Source organism: Amblyomma americanum, chromosome 4, assembly GCF_052857255.1.
Source record: "Amblyomma americanum isolate KBUSLIRL-KWMA chromosome 4, ASM5285725v1, whole genome shotgun sequence".
NCBI classification, from domain to species: Eukaryota; Metazoa; Arthropoda; class Arachnida; order Ixodida; family Ixodidae; genus Amblyomma; species Amblyomma americanum.
This window is the reverse complement of record NC_135500.1, coordinates 182,998,870-183,026,662: the sequence shown is the minus strand read 5'-3', so window position 1 is coordinate 183,026,662 and position 27,793 is coordinate 182,998,870. Positions and strand designations below refer to the sequence as shown.

Sequence of the window (27,793 nt, the reverse complement as noted above, 5' to 3'; positions counted from 1 at the left end):
ATGGGGATTTCGCGGGGAATGAAAAATACTTCGTTGTGGCGAAAATTTCGTTGAAGCTGCATTCGTTGTGCCGGGATTCAACTGTATGCCGTCACCGTGTGCGGGGAGATACGTGTGAGACAAGCAGGCGGTCATCGTCGTAGGAAGGACGGCAATGGAAGGAATCATGGAACAATCCGCATGTTCTAACTGCGATTTTCGCCCTGAACTTAGATGTGTGAGTAAATAAATGGCAGTCACTCCAGTCACCTAACAGATTGGCTATTATAGCGTAGACAATATCTGACCCAAGTAAAAATTGAGTTAGGGTGAAACCTTCAATGAGACTGTCATGCAAGAAATTGGGAAAAGGTAGGGAGATAGCGCAAAGATGCAAAGAAATGTCAGGTAGGTCGCCCAGACATATGTCCAGCTGATCCCCCCCCCCCCACTCAGGAAACAGGGATATAGAACAAGAAGATAGGAAGAAGAGGGAGCCTCACAGTTAAAATTCTTGCGCCACTATGTACAGTGTGTACATGGCATCCGAAGCTTCTTTTTTTTTATTTAAAGCGGCAGTAACCAAATGGTTTTAGGACTTAAACCAGTGGCGTCGTGGCCCACAATTTCATATCTCTTCAAAAGGGCCTCTTTACAGGTTGGAGATATAGGCTCTACGTTTTTCGGCTGCGCGAGGTTATTTGCGTTTGCATTCCTTTATGCTATATAGCTGCTTCAATTCACTGCCTGCGTGAGGTCCCTGTTCTGCTCTTCTTCTTTGAACAGCCCTCTCCAGAAGCTGGTGTTACCTCCAAACACCAAGCTACGTTTCCAAACTAATTGAGGAATCCTACTCAAATGTGCGGGATGCGTCGCTTATGCTATTGTGCAACGCTCTGTTCGTGCTGAAACTTTTCTGGCTTCACAGTTTCCGGATGTCTTTTGAGAAACGAAGTGATTAAAATCTACAAAACAGGTTGAATTTAATGTTTCGACGTGTAAGAGAATGTTACGTATTTAACGCAGCCTGCGCATTACCACTCATGTGGCTGTCGTATAGGTTGTGCGTTAACCTGTAATGAGGAGAACAACTACATGCGATCACTTTCCGTAGTTGAGTCAGTACTTCCGTGTAGCGTTTCTGCTGGGCCCTGTCCGCTTAGCTGGTGACTCTGTCACCTCAGTGGGTTGCGCTGACATTGCTTTAGCTGTCCACGTCCAAAAGTCGAACATAAAACAGCACTGTAATTTTTTAGTTGTACTTCCGGAAGTTCTAAGGTCCTTGCTTGGTTCAGCTAGCAATACCGCAGCTTGAAGATGCATCAGTCGATTATCAGCGAACGATTATTAGTAATTAAAATTTTGTCTACTGACCTACCTGAGTGGAACAGATTCAGGACATTAATGAGTTGTTAATACGACTGTATCCAGAATTACGAAGTAATTGCGCATGGAAAATTGGAAGATTGGTTTTTAAGGAAAGAAAATGGCGCAGTATCTGTTTCACATCTCGGCGGACACGTGAGCCGCGCTGTAACGGGAGGAATAAAGTAGGGAGGAAAAAAAGAAAGGGAGAAAGAAGTGGCGTTGTGGAGGGCTCCGAAATAATTTCGACCACCTGGGATCTTTAACGTGCACTGACATCGCACAGCACACGAGCGCCTTTGCGTTTAATAATAATAATTGGTTTTAGGGGGAAAGGAAATGGCACAGTATCTGTCTCATATATCGTTGGACACCTGAACCGCGCCGTTTCGATAACGAATTGAGGATGCACAAGCTCAGCACGAACACACCGGCGCTTTGGTGCGTATTCGCGGCACCGTCACTGCCTCAAAACAAACACCCAACTCGGCCATTTGTGCACGTGTGATGCGCAAATTAATAATAACAATATTAATTGGTTTTTGCGGGAAAGGAAATGGCGCAGTATCTGTCTCATATATCGTTGGACACCTGAATCGCGCCGTAAGGGAAGGGATAAAGGAGGGAGTGAAAGAAGAAAGGAAGAAGAGGTGCCGTAGTGGAGGACTCCGGAATAATTTCGACCACCTGGGGATTTTTAACGTGCACTGACATCGCACAGCACACGGGCGCCTTAGCGTTTTTCCTCCATAAAAACGCAGCCGCCGCGGTCGGGTTTGAACCCGGTAACTCCGGATCAGTAGTCGAGCGCCCTAACCACTGAGCCACCGCGGCGGAGGAATGCGCAAATTCTCAGTGTTTCACACAACAGCACACCCAGCTCCACATGTTTTCCTTGGTACCGTGTGGATGTTCTAACGCGTATTGAATGCACGCGCTACAGCTTTCAGGCAGCGTAATAATGTGGTGCCCTCTCCGCCAGCTTCTCGGCGGCTCCGCTCTTGGCCTTGTCTGATGGTCGCTCTCCGTCACCCGGGGCCGAAACCCAACGCGTCTTCGGCGCTTCGCGCTCGCCTTGCTTTCGCTCAGACGCCCAAGCTTCTCCGGTTACTGGGTCTTCCATCTCGGCGCTGCCGTCTCAATCTCGGCCTTCGCGCCAGAAATTTCCCGTTCGCGCGAGCCTCGTCCCGTCATCCGTCCCCGCTGGCTTGAGCGAGCATAGACGCTGCGCGCGAACAACAAAGCGCCCGAAACGTTGCGGGGGACCCGGGAGGGAGGGCCTCACCCCGGTCCCTTTTTGTCGCCGCCGAAATCGGATTGCTGCTGTCCGTTCTTCGCAGCGTTCCGTACTCCTTCCCCGAAAGCTGCTCCTTCAATGCACGTCCTCACGGGGCTGAATGGATGGGCCCTCCCTGGCCACTCGTGTCGCCTTCGCATCGCCCTTCGTACGGCCCCTGCACCCTCGTCTATGGCGGCCCCTCATTGGTCTACTCTGGCGCGCTTTTGACTCGTCTCTTTCTGAGCTTTAGTGACTTTCTTTGCTTTCTCTTTTTATGACTTGTTTACTCACCCCAACGCGCAAAACACTGAAAGCTGCAACAAGTTTTGAGGCTGGCACTGAGGATGTGCCTTGCATTGAGCGCCACTTGTGACTACCGACCCTAAACTCGAGTGTGCCGCATATGCTCCGCGCTTTCTCCTGAAACTCTCTCAGCATCCGCAATACGCCTCAGTCCACCCTCTTGTGCTAAGAAAAGCTCGGTTTGAGGCTTGATAATGCAAGGGAGCGCCAAGAGGACTTATTGACGGATATTTTTATTTCTGTTCAATTTTCTTGTAACAAAACTACCCTCCTTCTGTATGTTAATCAGTTAGTGTTCAGGTTATTATTTTTTCAAGGAAAAGTGGTGAGACCATTTCTGAATGTACCTAAAAATGTCCCGAATGCACCATTGAGACTCCCGCATGGCGCGCAATCTGCCATGCCCATCTGTACCTTTCCCCCTCTTTCATAAGTCATGCGAGGCATCTGCTGTAGCCGACCGGAGCTTCCTTCTCTACAGGAAGCAAACGGTACTTGTGGCTTTGGTATGACATCAAGCGCAATGCTTGTGTTGATACTGTAAACAGTATATGTTAAATAAGTCGCAGTTTGGCTTCTTTCTACATCAGCGCATCATAAACTACGTCCAGAGCGAAGATAAAATTTTCTACTCATTTTCACGAATGCTGAAGTCCGAATGGTGGGTGGGCCAAGAATCTGTATACACACTTGACCGCTGTTTGACTTGACACCCTGAGGAATTTCCCTCACCCATATGCATCTACAACACCTCAACATTCATGCAACTGCATGCAGTACCGACTATATGTGGGATACAAGATGCGCTAGGACTAAGAGTGCAGTGCTGTCATCTTGTGACCGACACTGTCACATCTAGCGCAGCACCCAGAACGTTTTTTGCAATAATCACAGGTCTCCTAAATCAAAACATGAGACAACAAAACAAATGCTACTCCTGCACCCGTAAGAACAAGAGCGTAAGGAATTAGCTGGCAGTAGCTCGAGAGGGGACAGTTCAGGAAAAGAGTGATATAAAATGTTGGTTGCTTGGCCTCAAATAAAAATTGCACATACGCACTTCGGGAGAGTGGCCAAGACACAGGCGGTGAATTGCTGGAAACAGAAGCGTTTAAGGGCCGGAAAGAAAAGTAACAATAGGGCATAGGCTGACAGATCGACAGGGGACCTGTTAACTAGGAAATCGGAAACGGGACAATGGCTTTATGTCCAAATTCGAATATAATGCGTGTAATGTTTCAAGTTCGCATTGACTGAGCGCGGAATAAAAAAAAACTCAGAATGGGAGTCGCTGCATTTTTTGAAGGACATTTTGCACTGCTGATGTTAAATTTGTCTTGGTGTTTTAGCGCCTATCTTCTTTTTCACCGACGTCCGTACAATGTTCGAAGAACACCTCAATACCGACAGCCTTGCTTGAGGGCTTCTCATTGCACGGTAAGTACAGGACGCAGAACCCTTCGTCAATGCGCGAACTCGTCCCTGGAGCTTGTTATAAAGTAAAAATAGGCAAGAAAATAACAAATGGGTGGAAGACGGGCTCGCGTAAATCCGATTTCGCATTAGCTGACACCAAGTAACATTTGCTCGGCGGAAAGCCAAGAACAGTAACAAATGCAAATGGCTAAAGGCGTAGTGGCAGCAAGTGGCAAGAATATGCGAACGCCTCGTTCACGCGGTGCTTCGGGGAAATGTTATGCGCGCTCGGAATTAAGCCCGCAAGACAGGCTGACAGGCAACAGGAGCAGCCATAGACGCAGCCGGCGGTGCGCGAAAAAAGAAGTAAGAATAGAGTTTAATTCGCCGCTGCGCTCCTTCCTTCGGCGCCGCGCCCTCGGAGAAGAGGCCCCCGAGCGACGGGGAACGCGCCTTCTGGGAGTCCTCAAAGTCAGCCGCGACGCCCCGACACCGAGCGTCGCTTCGGCGCTGCCGCGTGCGCGACCTGGCGGCGGCCGCAGTGCGACTCACGTGACGGAGGAAGGCGTTGTATCGCGGCTTTCGAAATAAACAGAGCCCGGTTACCCCACTTTAATACCGGTTCGACAAACGCATTTAATAAGTCTTTCTTACCCTTGGCCATTGAAGAATGAATGGAACTCTATTCCTGAACCAATAGTCCATTAACGTGACAACTCTAAATTCAGGCAGCTAACATCAGCTCACTTTGCCAAATAATCTTCCTATCAGCAAACATTGTCAGGTTTACTCATATACCAAACGAGAATTTTGCTATGTAGCTGTTCCCTACGCCCATGTATGTGTCATATTTTCTGCTTTGTCTTGTATGTTTGTTTTTTCCTGTGTTCGTAATAATTGTGCATGTAAACCTTTGCATTGATTTGTAAAGATGTGCGGAAATGAATCGCATAGGTGTTCTTTTCGTCTCTTTTTTGTTTTTCGTTTTTTCCTTTCAATAACAAAGGTTTCATAAAAATGTATAATGTTACTTGCCTCTCTGCTTTTTATTTCGCTTTATAATTATATGACCACGTGAATACTGTGCTTTTTACCCCCCCCCCCTTATGTTATGCCCAACCCAGGGCCCTTAAATGATAAATGATGATGATGATGATGTTGATGAATTTCAGCGACAACCAAGAGTAGACTGTGGGAAGACGACTTTTGTTCCTGGTAAATATGAATTCTATGGCTCATTCTTGCCATGCTCATGTTTGTTCAGCACCAAAAAAAGCTTTTATAGTTTAAAAATTGTAATGCCCAACTCAGGGCTTTTAAGGAATAATAAATAGTTATTATTATTATTATTATTATTATTATTAGTATTATTATTATTATTATTATTATTATTATTATTATTATTATTATTATTATTATTATTATTATTATTATTATTATTATTATTATTATTATTATTATTATTATTATTATTATTATTATTATTATTATTATTATTATTATTATTATTATTATTATTATTATTATTATTATCATTGATTTCAGCGACAACCAAGAGTACACTGTGGGAACACGATTTTTGTTCTTGGTAAATATGAATTCGATGGCTCATTCTTGCCATGCTCATGTTTGTTCAGCATCAAAAAAATTTCTTCCACCCATTCAAACTAGCGACCACATTAACAAAAAGGGCTGTAATCAAGGTTTGCAAGGAAATGGCGGCGTAGCCTAACCTCAGGAATCCGCGACCCAAAAACCTTTCTTGAGGTCAACGCAGTTCGCTTACGGAAACGACCTGTGGTGGTGATGCCTGTATTTAATATTTTTTTGCCTTTCCTAGCTCATCCTAGCAGTAAAAGTAGGCTCTGTCATTAGAACGCGGTATCTATCGATGTAGGCCAACTTCATTTCTCCTATGTATACATTTAAAGCCATATTTTTTTCTCGGCGTAGGGGCCTTGAGCGTCTGATTGATTGATTGATTGATTGATCGGTCGATTGATTGATTGATTGATTGATTGATTGATTGATTGATTGATTGATTGATTGATTGATTGATTGATTGATTGATTGATTGATTGCAAACGCTTGTTCAGGCTGTCCACGCAAGCTACGGCTTCCCGGGAAACTGTGGTGCAGGAACTGAGTGGCCCCACACCACCACCATGCCAACGCTTACCGGCCCTGGCATTGCGCGCGCACGCCCAGAGCTACGCAAACACCCGACATAGTCGCGTAGCCGCTTGCGCGCCCTGCAGAGCAACAGCCCTTCTACCAGAGCTGTTTGGGGAAAAAGGCAGAGAATGCGCCCCCCCCCCCCCCTATATCTTAGTACCTTGTGTCACCGAGAGAGTGGTGTGTCACGTGATTGCTCGTGCGGACAGATCAACTCTTACACGCTGTGCATAGAAACAGGCCAAATGTTCCACTAATGGCTAGCGCTGTAAAAGGGAATGCTGTCTATATGTCACCACGGCCACCGCGAGCACCGATACAGTCGGCGGGCCAGTGGTGTGGTGGCCTCACTCGGTTATTAATAAACAGGCGCTACCTAAGTGCGTCGTAACGGACAGCACCGCAGTCTGAAGAACATTAGTAAGCTGGCTCAGGAAATTCTGATCATTTGCCCCAGAACACTGGCGTTCATGGGCTATTGTATGGAAGAAATTTTATTTGGTCCCCCGTGAGAAGTTTGGCGCTGGGTGCGTGATTGCGACTGGTTTTGATATAGACTTATATCACCGTATATATTGATATCCCCGGTTGTGCTTCCTAGGCGCTGCTAGTAAACAACGTTATTCATAGTCAGTTTCCCCCATGTTTCACCAGATTCCTGCACGCATAGGCTGGATACATGGCGCAGTTGATTATGTTAGAATAAATCGTAAAAATATTTATCTCACTAATCGTGAATGCTTTTGTTGATCCCACGCGCGTCGCAGTAATGTTATATTGTTATTTTTTTATCGACACGAACTCGCAACACGGAAACCTTGTCCCTTTTTTTTTTTGCAACATCAAAGCGGTGTTACCAATGTAATGAACACAACAATTTTTTTTTTAAGTAGTACGTATCTGTCTCGTTGCCACTAATGCGTCTTTGGAAACGCGCGGCACATTAGTTCAAACCACTATGTTCAAAGAAATGCCTGAGGTTCCAGCGCACAATCCTAGGCAATGCACAGTATCTCAAGTTCTAGGGCTGCGTACGACCGGCTCTGATTCCTTGGTTTTTTTTTTTTCTCCTCGTGTCACATCGACCGTGAAGTGATGACGGTGCAGCAGAAATTGCGGAGAAGCGCATTTCTCAACATGAAGTTGTTTACGAACGCAATTGTCTCGCATATTGCAACATTGCACCATAAATGTCAATATATTGGCAGATCATTCCTCGGGACGCTTGCAGTTTTCTGCAATATATTGTCAAAAATGCACGCCATTATTTTTTAATGGCAATCTCAACTATTTGCTCCGAGCGCAATACAAGCTTTAAAAGCAAGAATTTGTTACGTATCGAAACATCAGACCATTCTCATTAATACGTTTATGACAGTGACAATATCCCACAGCTCCTTCACGATTATTTTCGAAAACGCACCTCAGTGGTTTTCTATGTCACTTTTAGCTATACTTGGTGCGAGCTTATAGGCAATCTTCAAAGACAAGATTTTTGAGATGGATCGGAATTTTAGACCATTCCCATAATATTGTTACGTGGTCCAAGGCGAGAACGATGGAAGAACGCCCCGGCACAGCACACAGGCCGAGAGCACAGGGCCCGCACAAGGCACAGCGCACAAAGCACCCAAGCCCAGAACACGCGAACCACTGAGACACTTCGTTGACTTCGTCTTCACTCACAATATCCGTTGCAATATGTTCATAGCGGTATCTTATTATACTCCGCAGTTGCCTCGCAAATAAAAGTTGTATCAAAGAAAGCCGGACTTGCGTGCAAATAAAGCAATGTTTCGGCTCCTGAGAGTGTCGTGCTTACGCAACAGGTTGTGGTTTTGCAACACGACCGTTGTTCTTCTTATCTTTTTAGATATTTTCTGCCCTTTCCCCCATTTCGGGCCAGGGTAGCCAACCAGAACATCCTTCCCTACCTCTTTATCTTTTTTTTGAAAGGTCTTTAAATTGTATTTCTTTCACGCAGCTGCGTCGTTCTTTTGCTTGCGTAGGAGAGCATTACCTTGAACTTTTTATATACCTTAAGGTTTAAGCCACGGAGTGTTGCGTACTGTTCGACGGTCTTTGGTGGTTTACTGCTTTTCATTTTACTTTGATTTTTTGGTTCGATTAGCGGAAATTTCGCTCTTCTATGCCCCGACATGCTTCATGTATATGTTTGCGTGCGAGTGTTGACATGCTCTCTTGCTCTGCTTTTTATTTTTATTTTTTCAACTTGCCCAATCAATCCTCGGGCACCTCTCAAGCTACCCTCGTAGCTTTTTGTCCCAGGCCCATTCCCTGCATTTCACTGGAAAAAAAATCAATTCAATTCGAATTTTGCTCTCTGGTGCCTCTTTCTTGACTTCTATCCATCCGTCGCACACTTAAAGGTCGTTTCTGCTTGTTTATGTTTCTGCCGCAGAACTTCTTTCTTCATTCCCTTCTCCTTCTATTACTCGAGCACGCTGCCTTGCGCTTTTCTTGTGCGCTGTCGGCTGCATCATCTTCGCTACCACCCGATTCACTATGAATCGGTACAAGCGAGAGAACATTTATCTCGTCGCTGTAGGCATCTCGATAATTCGGTCGCTGGTCGCCATGAAACTGAAATAAAATTCAAACGGCCCCATGGACCTAGTAAGGCTTCTTCAGGCATAGGTACGTCGCAAAAAATATGGCAGGTACGTGGCCGTTGCTTTTTGGGTGTTGTTCACCATTGATGCTATCACGTTTCGTAAAATGACAAATTTTCTATGATGGTAACAAGCTGGGCAAATTGGGAAGAAAACGAATGCGCAGAAAGCTAGCGCTTTCGCTATTACGTCTAATTTAGCCTTACTAGAACGGTCTTTCCCGATTGCTTTTGGCTTTGAGTTTTTAGAAGTGAGCGCTTATTTGGAGCAAAAGTTGCTTTTCTGAAAGTAGAGGGAAAAATAAACCGCACTGGACATGATTTCTTTGCTTGATGACATTCGCGTAAAACTCAAAAAGCATTCTCAAAGAAAAAAAAGTCTTTATTTATCCTTATAAGTTATATGGAACTATCCCCAAAGAAAGTGTGAAAACTAATAAGCAGCGCAAGTTGCGCAGTGAATTCAGTGAAGCAGCGAAGCTGAGAATAGATAGCAGCAGAAAATGAATGAGATGTAAGTGTGTGCCCCTTCACGCCTCTAACAGGTGTTTTTCCCTGTATCAGCAAAATGTCCAGTCATTTAATTTTGTTGTTTTTATTTGTTAGATTTTTTTCTGTAATCATAGCAAGAGGTGGCAGAGAGTCAGGTGGTATTAGGATTAGGATTAGAAAGATTGGGATTTTTTCAGGAATAGGATGACTGCAGCTGGTGCAGGGCATAATTAGAGGCTAACGCAGAGGCATTCGCCCTGCAGCGTATGGGAGAGTTTGGCCCACTCTATGACGAAGGGCAAAACGCTGCCATTATTAGTTCACCAGTTTCTTCGCAGCACTTCTGACGTTATGAGTGTCGCTCAAGTTTTGATGGATGGATGTAAGATAGCATCCGCCTCTTGGAAACGGGGTGGTGGCAGTTGCCACCATGCTCTGCTTCGGAAGCTTCGGAAGGATTTATAGAAGCGCCCTCTAGTTATACCCAGCCTCCATTCGGCTTGTTCACCACGCAGAATTACAAGCGCAGCAGCATTTTTATGAAACGCATCTCGGTATCATAAAAGCGAGTTCGAAGTGTTTTGGGTGATTACTTCCGTGGCGACGTAGGTCTGTCAGATTAAAGGTCTCTGCGTGAAATTCTCAAGCTTAATTGCAGTTTAAATTTTGCTACTGTGTAGAGATTTCCGGCTGAGTAATTGCAAGGCTAATCCTATCAGTAGCCTAGCACAACCTCCACCTCTCAACCACTTCCAGTCGGCTGTCATTTCGTGGCGTTGATCGGTAAACACCGAGAACTGCAAACGTTATACTCGAAATGGTCGTGTGCTCTTTACGTGCCTGAAATAGCATCTGGTTAATCCTATTCACCGCGTGATCGGTCTGAGCCTTGGTTGCAGCGCCTTTTCAGGCTGCCACGGCACATTCACGTACAAATTTTACAAAAGTGCTGTTCTACAGCGCAGCTGTTATAGGCTCGTTCTTTGGGTTGAGCGTCGGTGTCGTTGTAGGCCGCTGGCGTAAATGCATGGCAATTACCACGGAAGGAGGAGTGAATGGCGAGAGCTGAGGAATGTGGCACGCGCGCCGTCTGTAGCGGTGCGACGAAGCGCGCCGCCCGGGGAATGGCTCGGCAGCGGCGGTCTTGGAGGTGAGTGTGGGGCAAGCGCCCATCTGGGTTGAGCGTCGATGCCGGCGTGACCAGCAGAGCGAACGACGGTGACAAAGCAGTGTGGACGCTCTCCTCTCGCGCTCTACTCCTCACTCCTGTTTGCACAATGAACGATGGGCCGGTTCAAGTGCTCCGTCTACCGCGGCTGCCAAACGCGCCGCCCGAGCAGAGGCTCAGCGCCAGGAGATGGCGCCGCCGATGCAGATGCTATGCGTCGTCGCCGAAAAGATGCAACCGTATGCGGCCAAGGCTGCAGCTAACCAGAAAGGAAGGCTCGCAAATAGTGCGGTTGCAACAAGAGCTTTTCAGCGGCACCTTAGACACTTTCCGTTTGCGAATGCCTCTCTGAAATTGTTTACCTCAATCTATTACAAAATAAAAACACATCACCAGCTGCGCTGGTAATTAACGTTACCGAGTATCGCAATCGACCAACCAGTTTTTCCCATTCTGTAATTGTAAATAGCATAAATTCAATTCCCAGATTATGAGGTCGTTCCAGTGAACTGTTTAAGTTTTTATGTAAAGGAGATATACTTAATTTTGATGAAACCGTTTTTAGGCCGGGGTAAAGCTGTATAGAACACCCCGCCCTGAAGCCGTACGGTTTCTTCCCTTGCGGCATACGTCAGACCTACCTCGACCTCTACGGTTTTCCGCCCACAGCTTTCAACGTCTGTAGCGTGAGGAAGTGATTGCAGAAAATAAAAACAGAGAGTAAAAAGACGTGTGCGGAACCCAGCAAGGAAAACAGGCTCCAAAGGGACGGAAGAAGCCACGACCTTTCGGATCGGGCCACTCCCCGCCCGCTGCCCCTGGCTTTGCCTGTGGGGCCTCTTCGGTGCAGAGCATATCACTCAACGAGTACTCACTCCTGGTTCTCCACGTCAAGACCGCGGACGTCGAGTAAAACTCTCCCAACTTGGGCATCTCTCTCACCGAGTTCCCCCTTTCAGAGACTTCACTCTCCGCCGCCTATTTTTCTTCGCCCCTCTCTCGCTCTTCCACTTGTGGGCAACTGCCCTGCCGCCGGGGTCCCGGGCTGCAGCTCGTTTTAACCCAGTGGCCACTCGAGGAGAAGGCGCCGCCACTCTTCGATGGCAACCGCAGGACGACGAAAAGGAAAAGCGCGCTGCAACCAAAACAACCAAAAGCGAAAACAAGAGACCAATGCGAATGTTCGCAGGCGCTGCCTCTTCCTTGGTTTCGAGTTTTTCCGGAGGGTCCCCCCGCTCTTTGCCCGGCACTGTTCGCTCGCAGCTCGATGCCACGCCGGCCGTCGAGAGAGCCTCGAGGAGTCGGCGCCGCTGCCGCCGGGTTCCGCTGGGAGGGATATAGATTATGGCGCTTTTCTCGCGGCCCCAGAATAAGCAGACACACCCGGCCGGCACCTTCCCCCCCCCCCCCCCTCTTGCGTTCACTCGCCCTCTCAGCCCCGTTTCCTCGCACGCCATTCTGCGCTTGTTTCATCGCGGGCCAGTTGTGGTCGCATTCCAGAGCGCAACATTTGCTGGCGTCATGATGTGTGAGAACTTAGTAGCTGTTATATAAGATGAGAAAAATGGGGGGAGGTATGACTCAGTGGCTCCTCTGTGTGAGCATGTGCCGATTTTAGCTCTCTTGGCTTGGAACATTTTCACTTCTATAAGTCTGTTCATTTGTTTCAAGATACAAGAAGAGATTAATATGTTGATTGCATGGGATGTTGTGCGATATCCTCCGTCCAGGGCCTTTGTCCTGGTGTAGTTGCAGTGCTTATCTTATGTACGCGACTGAAACCACTTGTTCTGTTGTTTTTCTTTTATAAGCTTTATCAATAAGTTTTGTTTATAAGTTTTGTCTATAAGCCGCCGCGTAGGCTCAGTGGCTATGAAACTATGGGGCTCGGCAACTGACTTGAAAGACGCAAGTTCAATCCCGACGCGGCGGTCGCATTTCGATGGAGGCAAAATGCTAGCAGCTCATGTACTGTGCGATGCCATTGCATGTTAAAGAAGCCCAAAAGGTCGAAATTGCCCGTATTATACGGCGTCCCGCGTAACCTCAGTCGCTTTGGGACGTTAAACCCCACAAACCAAAAAAGACCGAAGTTTAATCGATAATCAGCCAATAAGGTCAGAAGGCAAACAGAAGTCTTCTGCTTCGAATTTCGGCACTTACCTTTTTTGATCCCGGGTAATCCGTTACGTGTGAAGAGAGAGAGAGGGGGGGGGGGCGGAATCGTTTAGTGCATAATCGAGATTTTGTGCTTCAAATTCCGCAGTTACCTTTTTTTGCGCAGTCTCTAAAATACGCAAGGCGCAGAGTATCTTAAACCAAAATCTCAGTGTCGAGATTTGGATTTCCGGTGAGTCACACACTGCGTTATGTCTGAATGGTGTGCGCATATTGCTCCGCGTCTTATGATCTTCAGCAGAGAAAAATGTATGTACGGAGCGCGTCCTCAGGCAGTCAGCCACCGCAAGCCAACTTTCGTTGGAACCGTAGACATCGCTAATGCCCCCCGACCTAGCTGGGTGGCCAGACTTATCTCAAGGCTTGCTCGTCCGGCTTCTTTGGACATGCTTCCGGCGAGTATCGTATCTCCGAAAACACACGCCAATGCTTCTGCTGCTCTTTGCATAACACGGTCTCAGAGCTTGTATTTATTCTTGCGGCCAAAAGTTATAACAGACACTTGACACCCCCACCCCTAAGTTTCTGTTCCTTTGTGGTGTCAGCTCCTGCTCGCTTAGCATGTTACCTTATCTTAGAATTATAGTACGTCAACCTCGCCCATTCGGAGAACAACGATGCCCGGATGCGGTTTCCGGATCTCAGAATCTAGCGGAAAGAAAACCGGAAAGGTAGTCGCTTCGGATGACGCAGAAAAACGGCCCAATAACGTCATACTGCCGTCATAGAGTATGCTGGCTGTAAGGTCGTGATAGGGTCGCGAATACATCGCTTTGGTAGTTCGTGCCGTTATCATGTGTGCTAGAGCCGCCATTCTTGACGGCCGGAATCACTTCGGCGGTCATATTGCACTACATTCAAGCGCTCACTATATCACCCACATATAGCCTCAGCACATATGGCGCAATCTTTGATAATCGAAACCTAGCTGAATAAACGCAAAGCAACGTCTGTGTCACAGCAAATAAATCTTACGAGTTATGTGTATTTACAAAATGAATACTTAATATTCGCCTCAGTTTACGATTCCTAAACTGCATGGTTGCTCACTCTTCGGTTACAGTCCTGATCCGGCGACTGAATTTTAAGCACCCAATTTTTTCAGCGCAACAGAGAACTGAGGGGCTCGATTCTGAAACAATTTTGTTAAAAACGCTGTAAAATATTTCTACCGAGCATTTTTTTTTATCTAAGGATGCGCTTGTTTTTATGCACCCAGTCTGGAAACCATGATAAGCGAGCGCAATGGCGATTGTACACCGGCAAAACTGATGTACTGAAAATTAATATAAATCCCACCCGCAAACAGTAACAAGACAGTTTTAGTATAGCGCAGCATCAATTTTAATTTCCAATCCCGAAGCTGTTACAGCTAGAGATGTAAAATTTCTAGAAATTTTTAGTGCTGGAAAAAAGCGAGGAAAAATGCCCTTTTTTAACTATTTAGTAACAGTGGGAAAATATTGAAAACAAGAATGTTCAGATAATTTATATCAAGTTACACTGGAAGTTCTACAGCGAAAAAGACTTTTTGATGGTTGTCCACACGTATGCACTATTTCTTGGTACGTTAGCTTTCCAAAGCCTACCACTTGCTGGCATACGGTATCGATGGCGGGCACTTTTTTCTGCACTCACAGCCATAGCAAGGTAAGTGCTTGCAAAGCAGCACTGAAAGATGCGAAAAGTGGCCACGAGAGGGTCATCTGTTCAGTCTCTACACAGTGTTTCAAGGATCCCGTCTGGTTGCAGCCTCTCCGGAAGCCGACCTAATGAAGTTTTGACATCCGGAAGTATGCTGTCGAAAGCGGACTTCACCAAGGAACCGAAGGAATCCGACAAACAAGCCTATCAGAGTATCTTTTAGAAATGTCTATCGAGCAAATTACTCTAGTGTGCCAGAAGACGCTTGATGAGGCCCTGATACAGACGATATGCACTTTCCAGACAACTTTGTTGCTGAGAACCGATACTGTCTTAAAGACTTCGAGCATCGAAGGCTCGCATTCGAGCGTCGTCAAGTGCATTCTTTAAACGGGCGACGTACGGCAGTTGACTTTAACAGGGTGATGTCGCAAACTGTACGAAGAAGCGTAAAAACATACAAAGAAGTCTTACGTAGTGTCCACACACGTTGCATTGCAGGAGAGCATTCTGATGTAATCTCACTTAGTTCTTCCTCATCACCACGCTTGCCGCTTATTTTTTTGCTCAGAAATAAAAAGCAAAACCACGCGCCAACCCGGCTGAACAGATGCTTTCACACTTAGTACTGGGTTTAGCTGCGTTAAAACACTACCACGTTTTTTTTTTTTTTTTCCTGAGCAAGCAAATGTTTTTTTACGAATACATGTGGAATAGTAAATAAATGCTCGTGCAAGCTGATAAAAGTCTAGTTTTAATATTTTCACGTGTAGCCACATACTCATGTAGAACAAGAAGCTCGTAAAAATTCTCCTTTGAGTATTCCTTACCAGCTGAAAGGTTAGCAAGATGAAATGGCTCAGCCCAGAAGAATTTCGGAACTGAATCGTAATACCGAATTAACCGCACTTTTTCGTGTCTTATATTTTTTATGCATAATTTCAACGCTCACTAGAATAACTGTTCAATACCTCAATTACGGAACCTCTATACCGTATCCTGATTTTTTTCGTTCTATTCCATGGGGAAAACACTGAGAAAAAAGGTTTTTTCCAAAATCCTCGATGTTTTTACGCACCCTTCCATCACTAGTACCTGCACAGTGATGTGCGCCTCGTCGACAAAAGTTTTGGTCGATCGTATTCACCGCTTCTTCCAAGAAACGCAAAATTCTTGCGCCATCTAGGGGCAAAAGCTAAAAGCACTTCATCGGCGCTGCGCAGGGAGAGTTGCTTTTGATCGACAGGAGCACTGGAGACAGCGTAAACTATTGTTAAATATGGCAAGCGTTAAAAAAAAACACTTCGCACTTAGCAATTACCAATTTGGCAATATTTATCAAGTTTTTGTCATGTGAAAGAATACAGTGATCACGACAGAGCTTTACAACTGCAAAGTCGCGCTCCAGTGTGTCTGATGCGATTTTCAATCACAAAATAAACTTATAAATCCTCGTTTCTTCGATATTTATTTGCTCAGTTGTTACAATTTGAGGCAAGGTGTTTTCATTTCCACAGTAATCACACTGCACGTTTTGGTCATTTGTCGGTTTACTTAACATACCTGGGAATACCGTCATTGTTACCGCTAACTATGCTAATGAAGCGATGCTGCGACTAGGCACCTCACTGTTGTCACCACTGTGGCTACGTTCCGGACATCACGGCAGATAGGATGAGATTTCTAGCTGTCGTCGCTGCTTTTTGGGGTAAAAAAAAAAAACACGGTATTTATTACAATGATGCAATGTTTTATGTACACGAGCTATCTACAACGTTAAGAAAACAGTGGCTAATCAACACACCTAAGCAACGAAGCACGAGTAAATAGACAATGCAGAGCACATAGCTAATACATCATAATAATACACATCTAAGCAACACAGAACTTACAAAAAGGGGAAATGAACACCACAGCACTTAAAGTGAGTGTCACTCCGGTTCAAACTCGGTCGGGGCGTACAATGCTTTTAGGTGTACATTCATTCTACTGAAATGGTGTTTAGCAGAAACAACAGATTCCCAAATGTCGGTGCATCATGGGTGTTCTCCAGCGGCTGTGCAATTCAATTAAAAATCACATATCTAAGGGTTCATCAACAAAATGGCAGTGCCGCGAGATATCATACAGAATTCAGCGTCAAATTGTCTTTTTTTTTTCATTGTCCATTGCATGATGTCCCAGAAGAGTATTGCGTCTTTTCAATTTATGCAACAATGCTCAATTGTTTTAGGAGCACCACAAAGGCGACGGTTAAGCGTAGACACAAAAATACCCTTTTCTCTAGCCAGGTTTTATTCGTTACTGTCTCAGTGTGTAGCTTAAAGAAAGATATTTTTGTACATGGCTAGAGGGGCATTTTACGTACTCTCATGAGTACGTCTTATGCCAGTAAACCAAAATATACAGAGCGACACATTGGCGGAGGGAAGAGCAAACGAATTAAGTCCTTGCACAACCGTTTTCTTGTCACCGAAAAAAGGAACTCAGGAGAAAAACGAACAAGTAGGAAACGAACAGCCAAATGCGCCTGATAAATAGAGTCCCCACAAACACGGATGATCAGAAAAAATAGAAGGCACAATGAGGCTCGGTAAAGCATGAACTAAGTTTGCTTGCTAGAATGCACGCACTATTGGGTGTGTAGTGTCCCGGAAAGACATGAAACATGAAACTATCTGTCCGGCAGATGAACTAAACCAAGGCGGCCGTCAGCGAAAAGATTATCACGCCTCATTGATTCAAAAGTCGAATCCCACATAAAAGTTACGAAAACTCTGTGGAAACGCTGGAAATAACGTTTTCTGCAATTAAAACTTTACAGTACATAGTAAATTTTAATAGCGAGTAACAGACTGCACGCGGTTGCCCTGCCAAAAATCTAGAGACCATGGGGCACAAAATTCTGAGCATACCGCTGAAGAGTTGGCACGCGGCCTTTCCAGCAATGTGCACTGTGCAATTATAGGCACTCAAAGGAACGCCAAGGCACTTTGGTCGCGTACGTGTCCAATGCATGCCAGCGTATCCGGCAGATGTCGCTCCCAAAATACCAAACCGCAGACCGCAACACTTACAACGATTAATCCGAGCTCCCAACATTGAACCGAAGTTTTCCGTTTAACGAATAACCTCATCGACGATCTTATAATCAACATTAGAAAGCGTCATAGTTCTGTAGCCATCCACAAATCGTAGTTTTTTTCTAATTATCAGTTTTCGGTATTAAGGTAACATGATTTTTGGTAAACGACTGTGGAAAAAATCCAACATCAATACTAGTCTCAAAAATTTGGAGTATATAGACAGGAGATAACACAGATTAGAATCTCTGGTTAAATTCCCCTGAGAGGCCGTCAGGTCGCGGGGTGTACGAAAGTGATAAACGGTCAATTGCATCTTCCAATTCACTCAAGGTTATAGGACCACTTATTATCGCGCACTCATCCTCAGAAAGCGGGGAAATGAAAGACAACCAGCGTGCTGTATGGACGTCGTCAGCAATGCTTGAAGCGGCAGCAAAACGAGAGGTGTAGTGTTTTGAAAGCTCTGTTACTGTTTCATCTGTACTTGTGACCGGGGCGCCACCACAGTAGAGCTCAGAGACACGCTTGGCACTCACGCGGCGACGCTCACCAAGCAAAGTTGGCTCCTCAGAGTGCAAAGCACGATTGCTGCGGGACCACCCGAAAGCATTCTGCATCGAACCTTTGATGGTGATACATTACAACTGCAATTTCCTCTGTTGCAATCCTTTGAGCCTGGCATTCAAGTCGACAAAGGGTTGTTGGTTCAATCGTGTTAGAGGGCCACACGCTTTGTGGTTTGTATCACTTAGCAGCCTGCGTGTGGGACATGTTTCTGATGTTATAGCAATATTTAAAAAAATAATTTTAAATATGCTAATTAGGTGTCATAAATTGCGAGGAATGAGAAAGTGGTGTTATGGCACTTCAATGTACTGAAACAAACGGTGTGTATGTGTATGATTATGTAGTGGCGGAGTATGTCGTGCAATGTAACCTACATGGTGAATGGTGCTCGGTAATCGAAAATGTGGTCCATAATTGTAATCGACGACCGTGAGCGGTAATGTGGTTATGGATTGGTAATCGGCAAGAAATAAGAAAGAAAAGGAATAAAAAGAAGAAATGGGAGGAGGTGCTATCGCGTTTACTCTAGGCGAAGCTTAGGCGTCCTCCTAATTTTTAATATCATTTATTTTGTATTGTAAATAGTGTATATTGCGGCCCTCCTCCTATCCTTTCTCCCTATCGTTCCCTTCTTTTTTCCCTTTCATTATCCTCCCTGTGTGCTTTTACTCAGGGTAGCCGCAGCTCAGGTGCTTCAGATATCGATGGTGTAGATGCCACGATAGCGACACCTTTTTACTTCCGGTTTTAATTTATTAAAGAAACCACTGTAATAACAATACTTTCCGAATATTGTGACGCGCGCCATGTGAGGTCGATCTGGCGGATGCAAGGAGTGAGGATGCGAGAACTGGCACAAGCATATTTTTAGAAATTTTATGCATGCGACGAGCCGTCCTGAAACAGAAACTATCACACACAAAGATAAGAGTTATTAATCTAAGCTTGTCGGCTTAGCGCATTAATTGGCGAAAGCTAATTGGCATTAGTTGCCGGGAGGTGTAGAGTAGCAGGCCCATTTTGACGTTTCGCGGGCGACTGTATACGCTGGCGGGCAAGCTCGGCCGTCTCTTGGGGGTCTTCTATTCGATTGCGTTCCCGGCACACTTCAGAGACTCAAGGGCCACTTGTACGAAGCAAATCGTCTGGTTACCAATGTTGTCTTATTCGAAGTCTAAACTCTTAATTGGTTTTGAGTAAAGGAAAGGCGCACACTTAACTCCCTGGGTCAGTGGACACCTCATCGCGCACGTGGCGGTGGTGCCCACTTAAAGTGGTACGCGTTGTTGTTGCTGTTGTTGTTGTTGTTGTTGGTGGTGGTGGTGGTGGTGGTGGTGGTGGTGGTGGTGGTGGTGGTGGTGGTGGTGGTGGTGGTGGAGAATGGAAAGGAAAGCGCACGGGCCTGTACCCACTGGCTCAAGCTGAGCCACAATTGCTGCCACGTGCAGACAGTAGGAGAGTTAAAAAAGGTATGTGAGAGGAAAGACTGGAAGACAAGGCGCGCGTCGCAACAACCACGTTGTCAGAAACGACGCACCAGATACACCCGATGAGAAGGAGCCCTCGCCACATTGGTGAGATCCCTTGGTGAGATCCATAAATCCCAGTCCCGTCGGGCCAGGAAGCCAACCCATCTGCTCTGTTACGCGTAACTCGTTGCATGCCTGCGATTGTACCCCCTGCATTGCTTCTACTAAACTTGTACAAACTTATTACAGTTTTCCGTGTGAAAACGAGCATACTACAAGCACCTCCGAGCGCGATGACCACATGCGAAGGAGGCTACGAACACGTGCTCGAATGCAACACAGAGCGCATCACAAAGGAATGGAATGGAAAACTTTACAGATCAGTTCGTTTGAAGCTTATTGGTTGCTTCTTAGCGCAGTGTCCATTATTACGCTGCTTCTTGTGGACAGCCTTCGGTGGCCTTGATGTTTTCGTGCCTCCTGGCGACTCCGGCTGCCCACTCGACCGCACGTAGATAGACCTCTGGGTCCGAGCTGGTTAGCGCAGTCTCCCACTGCTCTCGGGTGTTTAGCTGCCATTCTGAGTTTGGCTTGAGCTCAGGGCACCCGCCGCGGTGGCTCAGTGGTTAGGGCGCTCGTCTACTGATCCGGAATTCCCGTGTTCGAACCCGACCGCGGCGGCTGCGTTTTTATGGAGGCAAAACACTAAGGCGCCGGTATGCTGTGCGATGTCAGTGCACGTTAAAGATCCCCAGGAGGTCGAAATTATTCCGGAGCCCTCCACTACGGCACCTCTTTCTTCCTTTCTTCTTTCACTCCCTCCTTTATCCCTTCCCTTACGGCGCGGTTCAGGTGTCCGCGATCTATGAGACAGATACTGCGCCATTTCCTTTCCCCAAAAACTTATTATTATTATTATTATTATTATTATTATTATTATTATTATTATTATTATTATTATTATTATTATTATTATTATTATTATTATTATTATTATTATTATTGTTGTTGTTGTTGTTGTTGTTGTTGTTGTTGTTGTTGTTGTTGTTGTTGTTGTTGTTGTTGTTGTTGTTGTTGTTGTTGTTGTTGTTGTTGTTGTTGTTGTTGTTGTTGTTGTTGTTGTTGAGCTCAGGGTACTTGTACAGTACGTGAGCCTGGCCTGCCTTTCTTTACACATTGGGCACGACGGCTAGTAGAGACTAGGATAAATAAAAGACGCCCTAAAGGGAGACACTCTGCGTGTTCCACGAGGATAAAAAGCTGCGTTTTCAAAGTGTTTCTTTTGGTCACGTGGTGAAATATTGTGCACTCATAAGCGTTTAAGATCTACCTCTCATCTTTGCTTTCCAATCTGCTTTCCATCTAGTGCTTCTCTGCATGCGAAATTCGCGCATTTTTAACACTGCTTTTGTTGTTCGTGTCGCACTAATTGCAAGTTAACTATTACATGATGAAGTTTTCTTTGCATAAACCTCTGCCATAACCATGCATAAACCTGCATGCCAATTGAAAGGACGGGTGGTATTTGGAGTATCTGTTGCAGAAGTAGCCTTCGTCGTCGTCTTGGCGACGACAGTTTGCTGTGACGCGCGCCACTCAAACCTCTATACCCTTCCACATTATGTGGACGGACAAAAATCTGCCGACAAAGAAAGGTGCACATGCAGTCGTTAAATTCATACCTGCATTAAAAGAGCCAAGCTAATTGATATTGCTTTGCGTACGCATTGAACGTCAGTAGTTATTTTACGAAAATTATTGCGCCAGCTGGGGGCTTGAAATGGTAGCGCCTTCTATTTTAACATGCCAGCCCTATCTCATCTCTCTCCAACTAACCTTGGAGGGTTTGCATGTTGACAGGGAACTCTACCGAGATGTTCGAACTCCGCCCGAAGACTAGGACAGAAAGCATTCGACCCTGCACGGTTCCATCGTCTCCATAGTCGATCTTGTTTTACATCGAAAGAAATTTTACGGGACCCTCCCCGCAGATTCAGGATTGACAGCGCAGGCAATCAACATCTGGTCACGTTGTGGTGACGTGACCAGCGCCGAGCACGGGGCCGTTTTCTCGTTGCGATCGTTATGGTAGCCTAGGTTGCCACGAAGTCTGTAGGTCTTAGACTGCACTGCAGTGCCAGTATAATATCACTACGCTGCAATATATTTTTAAATTGCCATTTAAATGCATTTTTTTTTAATTTTCCGCTCTTCACAAGTGGGCAAATTGACGCCACGCCCCACGTTCGCTCTTTCTTCTCATCTGAAGCTTACAGTCTGTGGCCTCACTTTTCAGTGGTGAAAGGCGGTAAATTCAAAAATGGAATTGATTTGGGATGGAATCGTTATAATATACCAACCAGGCCTTATCCATTATTAGAAGAGAGGCAGTAGCACGGCATAAGATTTCGCTTAATCTGACGCCGCAGCAACACGTGTGGAATTTTTTTTATTCCTTGAATAATGCTCCTTCTTACCATTCCGTCTAGATAGTTGACGCCTACATGTTCCTTACCACTCTTCTCTTTTTTAGGCGGCATGTGTCTCTCACTGGAGTGATTAGGTAAGAATGTAATGGTAGGCTTGTAAATAAATAGATAAATAATGTGCAGAGAAAATTACCAACCACACACATCAGCGAACTTTTGCATTCAAAGACAGGCAGATCATTAGAGTCTAGAAAACATAATTACAAGTTCAAAATAACAAAAATGCTTGCGGTTTAGCATTGCTAAGCACGAAATATTATGTGAATGCGCAGTTTTTTGCTGGCGGACACCACCGCAAAGTACCTGAAAGCGCGACTGCGGTGTCCACTGACCCAGGCAGCCAGTTCCGCGCGTCTTTTTCATCGTCAAGGACAATGCACGCCGGCTGCCTACGCACTATAGAGTACCGTGTTTCTGCCACAGCGTTGTCCACACCAACGCATGCCGCGCACGTCTCTCTGTCACTACCGCCACATAGCTCAAAACGCGAATATTAGTTTGATAGTAGTATTAGTATTAATGGATGAAGAAGACGATGTGCGGTGCACAGCACGAGAGTGTTGCAGTTTAACACGAGGCATGTTCGGCTCCTTGTGTAGCGTCTTTTCTCGTGCTTGGTTGTTTAGGTGTGACCTATTGTGCACTGTGTTGATTTACGATTTTTTCCTTCATGGTATGTGCATAGTTCATGTTACAAAGAAAATTGCTTCACTGCAATGAATACGATGTTTTGAAGAAAAAAGCGGCGTCAGGCTAGTTATCTCGCACAGCCGTCCGCGAAGCTGCTGATGCTCTTAACTGGGTTAAATCAAAATTGCCGTTTGGGCGAGTTGGTGGGACATGATTCGAAATGACCAGCGCGGAAACAGACGGGGACACGAGAAGAAACAACACTGACGACTGCACGGGCGCTGACTAACAACTGGGTTAGCTGGTTTATGGACTCCGAGATGGTAACTAGCGCCAGAAAGGCACGGACATAGAAAGAAGCAACAGGGCACGGCGCATTAGAATCCCAGTCGTGGATATTTATTTCATTTCTTTTTATTTATTACTTTCACTTGGCAGTGGCACAGATCCAGAGGCATAGCAAGCATACAAACATCCCTATATCAGTCTTGCTCGGGGTTGAGATATTGGAATAATGCTTTCGCCCTAAAGGAAATCAGTGTAGCTATTATATATTTATTCGGGAACATTTCGCAAGCTCTCCTTTTATGAAAGCAGGAGCTGTTCCGGCATGCAGAATATACAGACTGCTAGTTTCTTGTGGTTTGTATACGAAGTGAGTGTTTCTCTGCCCTCCTGGTACCTTTCGCGCTGCAGCTACTTCTCGTCAAATAATGAACCAGCTAAGCCGACAAGTTTCTCTGAAGACTGCTAGTCCACCGCTTCCAGCTTCTATGAGAGAACTTAGAGAAGCAGTGCTTTTTTTTTTTTTGGAAGAACCAGTACTCCAGTTTAAGCGATCAGCACCACAAAGTTATTCACACGAACAGTGCTCTATGCCGAGCGTTTCAAAAATCGCCGAGAGCAACTGCATGTTTTGCACCTCTGACCTGACACATTCTTGCTAGTGCTCTTGGTGCGTTATCTGATACGGCCCTACCACGAATACGTCGTTGGAAGCCAGTTAACACCTTCCTGGGTATTGTGTTCTGCGTAAAAGCCAGGAAACTAAATTACAAGAAAAAAAAAAGAACGACCAGTTGGCGCGCGGGGGTATCCCCGCGGTGCGTGGTAAACTGAAGGACGATAACCATCAAAAGGCGGCCGTCAAAGCCAAGCAGCAGCCGCCGTTCTGGACCCGTGTTTGCCGGGTGCGAAGTGGAGGTGGGGGCCACACCAACGCTGCCCCTCCTCGGCGCACTTCACGCTGGATGGATTTTATCCCGGCCTCTTTGTTGCCTTGCTGTCGCTTTGCATATCCTTCCATTGTGCGACCGCGGGCGGCTCGGGCTGGGAATGCAATGTGGTGTGAAGTACAGAGGGGTGAGAAACCATGCTCTGAGGTCGCTGGCTTGCTCTCACCTCTCGCCCTGTGGTTGTCTCCGTGTCTTTTTCCTTTTTTTTCTTCGGCTAAAAAACGCTTTTTTTTGTTACTTAACCCCCGATCCTCCCCCCTGGTCTGTGCGAAAGAATGGCCCCGAGCCAAGCCGGATTTGAGCCGCACGCCGGGGAGAAAGGCGCGGCGTAGTCTGTGCCACGAGGAGCAGATGTCGTTCGCATTGTCTGTCCTCTCCGGCCCTTTTCTTTGTTGTTTCGTTAGCAACAATGAAACTTGCGCGTTATAGCCCTGATGAAGCGGAAATGTACCGGGACAACACTAATGCGGGCACCGAGAATACCGGGCGGGAGACCGTTTACATGCTGCCTCGGTGCCGATATCGGCGTGGCTGTTGCGTGACTGCGCGTGGTCTAATGAGAAACTAATGCGTCGAGGCGCCTATAGCATTTACTTCTGACTTATATCGGGAGCGCGTGCTTCGCTCACGGTTCCAATTAGTACCGGTGCCACAGAGCTTTCTCATTACCGAACGCTCACGCAACGTTTTCCTAATCAAGTTTGCTGCGAAGGCGGGGTGCACAGGAGGTTTTCGACGTACTATTTCGTTCTGTTGTTAAATCTTACGACTTACTGCTTGATGTGCCAATTTCGCACTATTTTTGGAAATCGCACGTTCGCTTAATGTCTCTTTCCAACGTTTACGAGTAAATTTTTTGTTTGTTTCTCAGTTGCATTTAGCGTGAACACAAATAAACGACGTGCACAATACAATCGTTAATCAAATTTCGTGGCACGAAGAAATATTACGCCGCAGTCTCCGAAGCCCGCGGCAAAGCTGCCTTCACAATTATTAATATTCATTACTGCGGATCTTCGCCCTTCTTAAAAACAATGCCTAATTTGTCTTCGACTGGTCATTTATCAAAATTAATGCGCGTCCATAAGCATGCCACTGCCCACAAGGGTAATCGATTTGCAGGGCGCATTCTAATTCCGTATGAGCTGTATAAATACCCAAATGGAATTCATTTCATTTTATAGAAGTTGTGAAACCACATTGCAAAGAAAAAAAACGCAACATGTTAGATATGACGCGCCAAACAAAAAAACTGAGTTTCGCCTTTCCCATGCTGTTTTTCTTTTTATTATAAGCCTCACACATGCCACGCGAAAACGGCCGGCAATATTCAAATCGTTATTTCCTAGTAGAGACGAAGGCTTCAGACAAGACCGGCGTAGCAGGAATATATTTACACACTACTACGAGCAACAAAATATCATTCGCCCAGGCAATTTTCGCCTTAGCGTTGGAAAATAGTTACCGCGAAAACTGTATCGCGCAGCTCTATATACTTCCGAAGCAAGTGCATTAAGGAATGCAGACACCATCATAGGCGAAACTTGCACATCCACGTATAGTTAAATGCCTTACGTCTGCGTGACGTTGGCTTAATTGCTATACTTGTGTCGGCGCTGTCTGCAGAAGGCCTCCTCTTTCTTTCGCCATATGTACCAGGAGCCCTCGTCCCTGCTGCTTCTACCCTTCTCTGATGAAGCCTAAGAGCCGAGCGCGCTACCAGTATTGCGTTGTGCCCTACCGGCTGTCCTTCCTTTGTCAGCGCAGTGCGAAAACAGCGGGCGACAACTGCGGCTCGAGTCGCGCCCGGGCGGGCCAGGACGCGCCCAAGCGCGCCCTGCCGGAGAAGGCGGCGGCGGGTTAGGGGTCGACCGCTTCCCCTCCATTCTCTCCTTCCCTCCTCGAGGAGTAGTCGTAAGGAGGGGGGAGGGCACGCACGACCGTGGCGCCGCGGACGCCCACGCGGCGGCGGCGAAGGAGCACGCATGCGTTGTGGTGCAGTATCGATGCGGATTTCGGCCGCACGCGGAGCCACGAGCGCGCGCATCGGGGCAGGCGAAAACAAGAAGCGCAGCAGCCGCCGCTCGCATCGCAGCAGCGCTGGGACGCGCGCTCCAGTCGCCCCAGAGTTGTCGCGCCGGCCGGTGTCGCCCGATCGCCTTCACGCCGCTCAACGCCGGGACACCATGTCGGTCGAGTGGACGACGCGTCCAGCCGCTAGCCGGTGGGCGTAGTGGTGCGCACTCGATTCTGCGCCACCCGTCGCTTGCTTTCCTTCCTTCCTCATTTGTGGTGACGAGCCCCGCCCCTTCGCCGAAAGACGGACCCCGGAGTTGAGAGTGTGCACTCGTGCCGTGGTGGTGACTCGCTATCCGTGACCGGACGACCGAGAGGGACCTCGCCAGAGCCCTTCCATCGGATTTGAGCGAGGTCGTCGCCCCACCAGCAACGGGTCCACCGCCACTCACCTGAGGAGGCTCCGCGTCAGCCACCAGCTCAGGTGAGCGGTCCGTTATTCGCGGCACCGCTGAAGGGTTGATGAGGTGACGCTGCCAGCTGCGAGGTTCAGGGTTCGCAACCTTTTCGTCGTGGATTCATATCGGTGGTTTCGCAGAGAAAGAAGCTGACCCGACTTGCTTTCGGAACAGTTAAGTAGCTGGGCATGAATTAATTTGAATAACAGACGAGGAATATTAGAAAAAAAAATAAACAAATTGAATGTTTTCAAGCACACATTTGCCTTCGAATTTTCTTTGCAATGAAGTTGCAAGGGATTGACAGAAGTTGTGTTTCTCTTTTAACGTTACGTTTACTAGTATTCAGAACACGTTGGATGTACGTTCAATGAATTTATAAGACACAGCTATGTAGTTTGACGGATAATTCATTTGAAAGATGCAAGTTCGATCTCTAACTGCCCTTCCCGAATTAGCCGAAAAAAAAAGAGGCACAAATGTCAATGGCTACTTAATTCATGTTAGATCACGTTTGCCGCAACTTCTCTCATGCGCGGGTAGTTCAAATCGACCGTGTGCCCCACTTTCACGCGAAACATAAACCTTGGGGAACGGCATCATGGCATACCAAAACATAACCACAGAGGCGTAAGTATACTTCAAGCCATAGATTTGATGCGTCACTGCGTAAGAACAGTGCCTTCGCATGTGCAGCGCATGTCTGTTTGAAATGAAAACGCATCCGATGCGATGAACCGCATCAGCATCGATATTTCTTTGCTTAGTACGCGGCATTCTCGAAGCAAAGTAAAACTGCTGGCATAGTCAACTTGAGCCTTTCTATCTAAGAAGAATCTGATCTTGAGATTATGACTGAAGAACTGCTTTGCGCTTGCCATTTCCAATGCTAGAATTGCTCCAATGACGGCACCGACATTAGCGATGATTTAAGGTAGTACTCGGCCCAACCTTTAGACAGCATGCATGACTTGAACACCTTGTGTAATATAATACTATCATATTGTTGTTATTATTATTAGCAAGACATGTCGCAGGAGGTGCTTGTGTACATTTTTGAACTGCATAACCAGCGCCCCAGCAAAGTTTCTGTTGTTGCCGGACCTAGTCGCTCAAGCCCTTGTGACTGGCTCGCGATATTTTGTATTTATATTATCGGTTTGCAACAATAACTACTCTTATTTATACTATTGATGGCTGAATCATGCGCAA

At 46.4% G+C, this 27,793-nt stretch overlaps 1 protein-coding gene across 11 annotated transcripts in view; it reads left to right on the top strand.

Moving 5' to 3' along the window:
- Ten-m (teneurin transmembrane protein Ten-m) overlaps nucleotides 1-27,793 on the top strand; it is a 318,976-nt gene that overhangs the window by 75,862 nt on the left and 215,321 nt on the right. For 2 of the 11 annotated variants that reach the window (XM_077662567.1, XM_077662568.1), the window contains exon 1: nucleotides 26,224-26,607. The exons of 5 other annotated variants lie outside the window; for them this stretch is intronic. The gene's annotated coding sequence lies outside the window, so the exon portion shown is untranslated. Of the gene's footprint in view, nucleotides 1-26,106; nucleotides 26,608-27,793 lie in introns of those variants that run through there. 4 more of the 11 variants (XM_077662572.1, XM_077662571.1, XM_077662566.1 and 1 more) reach the window with 4 other exon arrangements.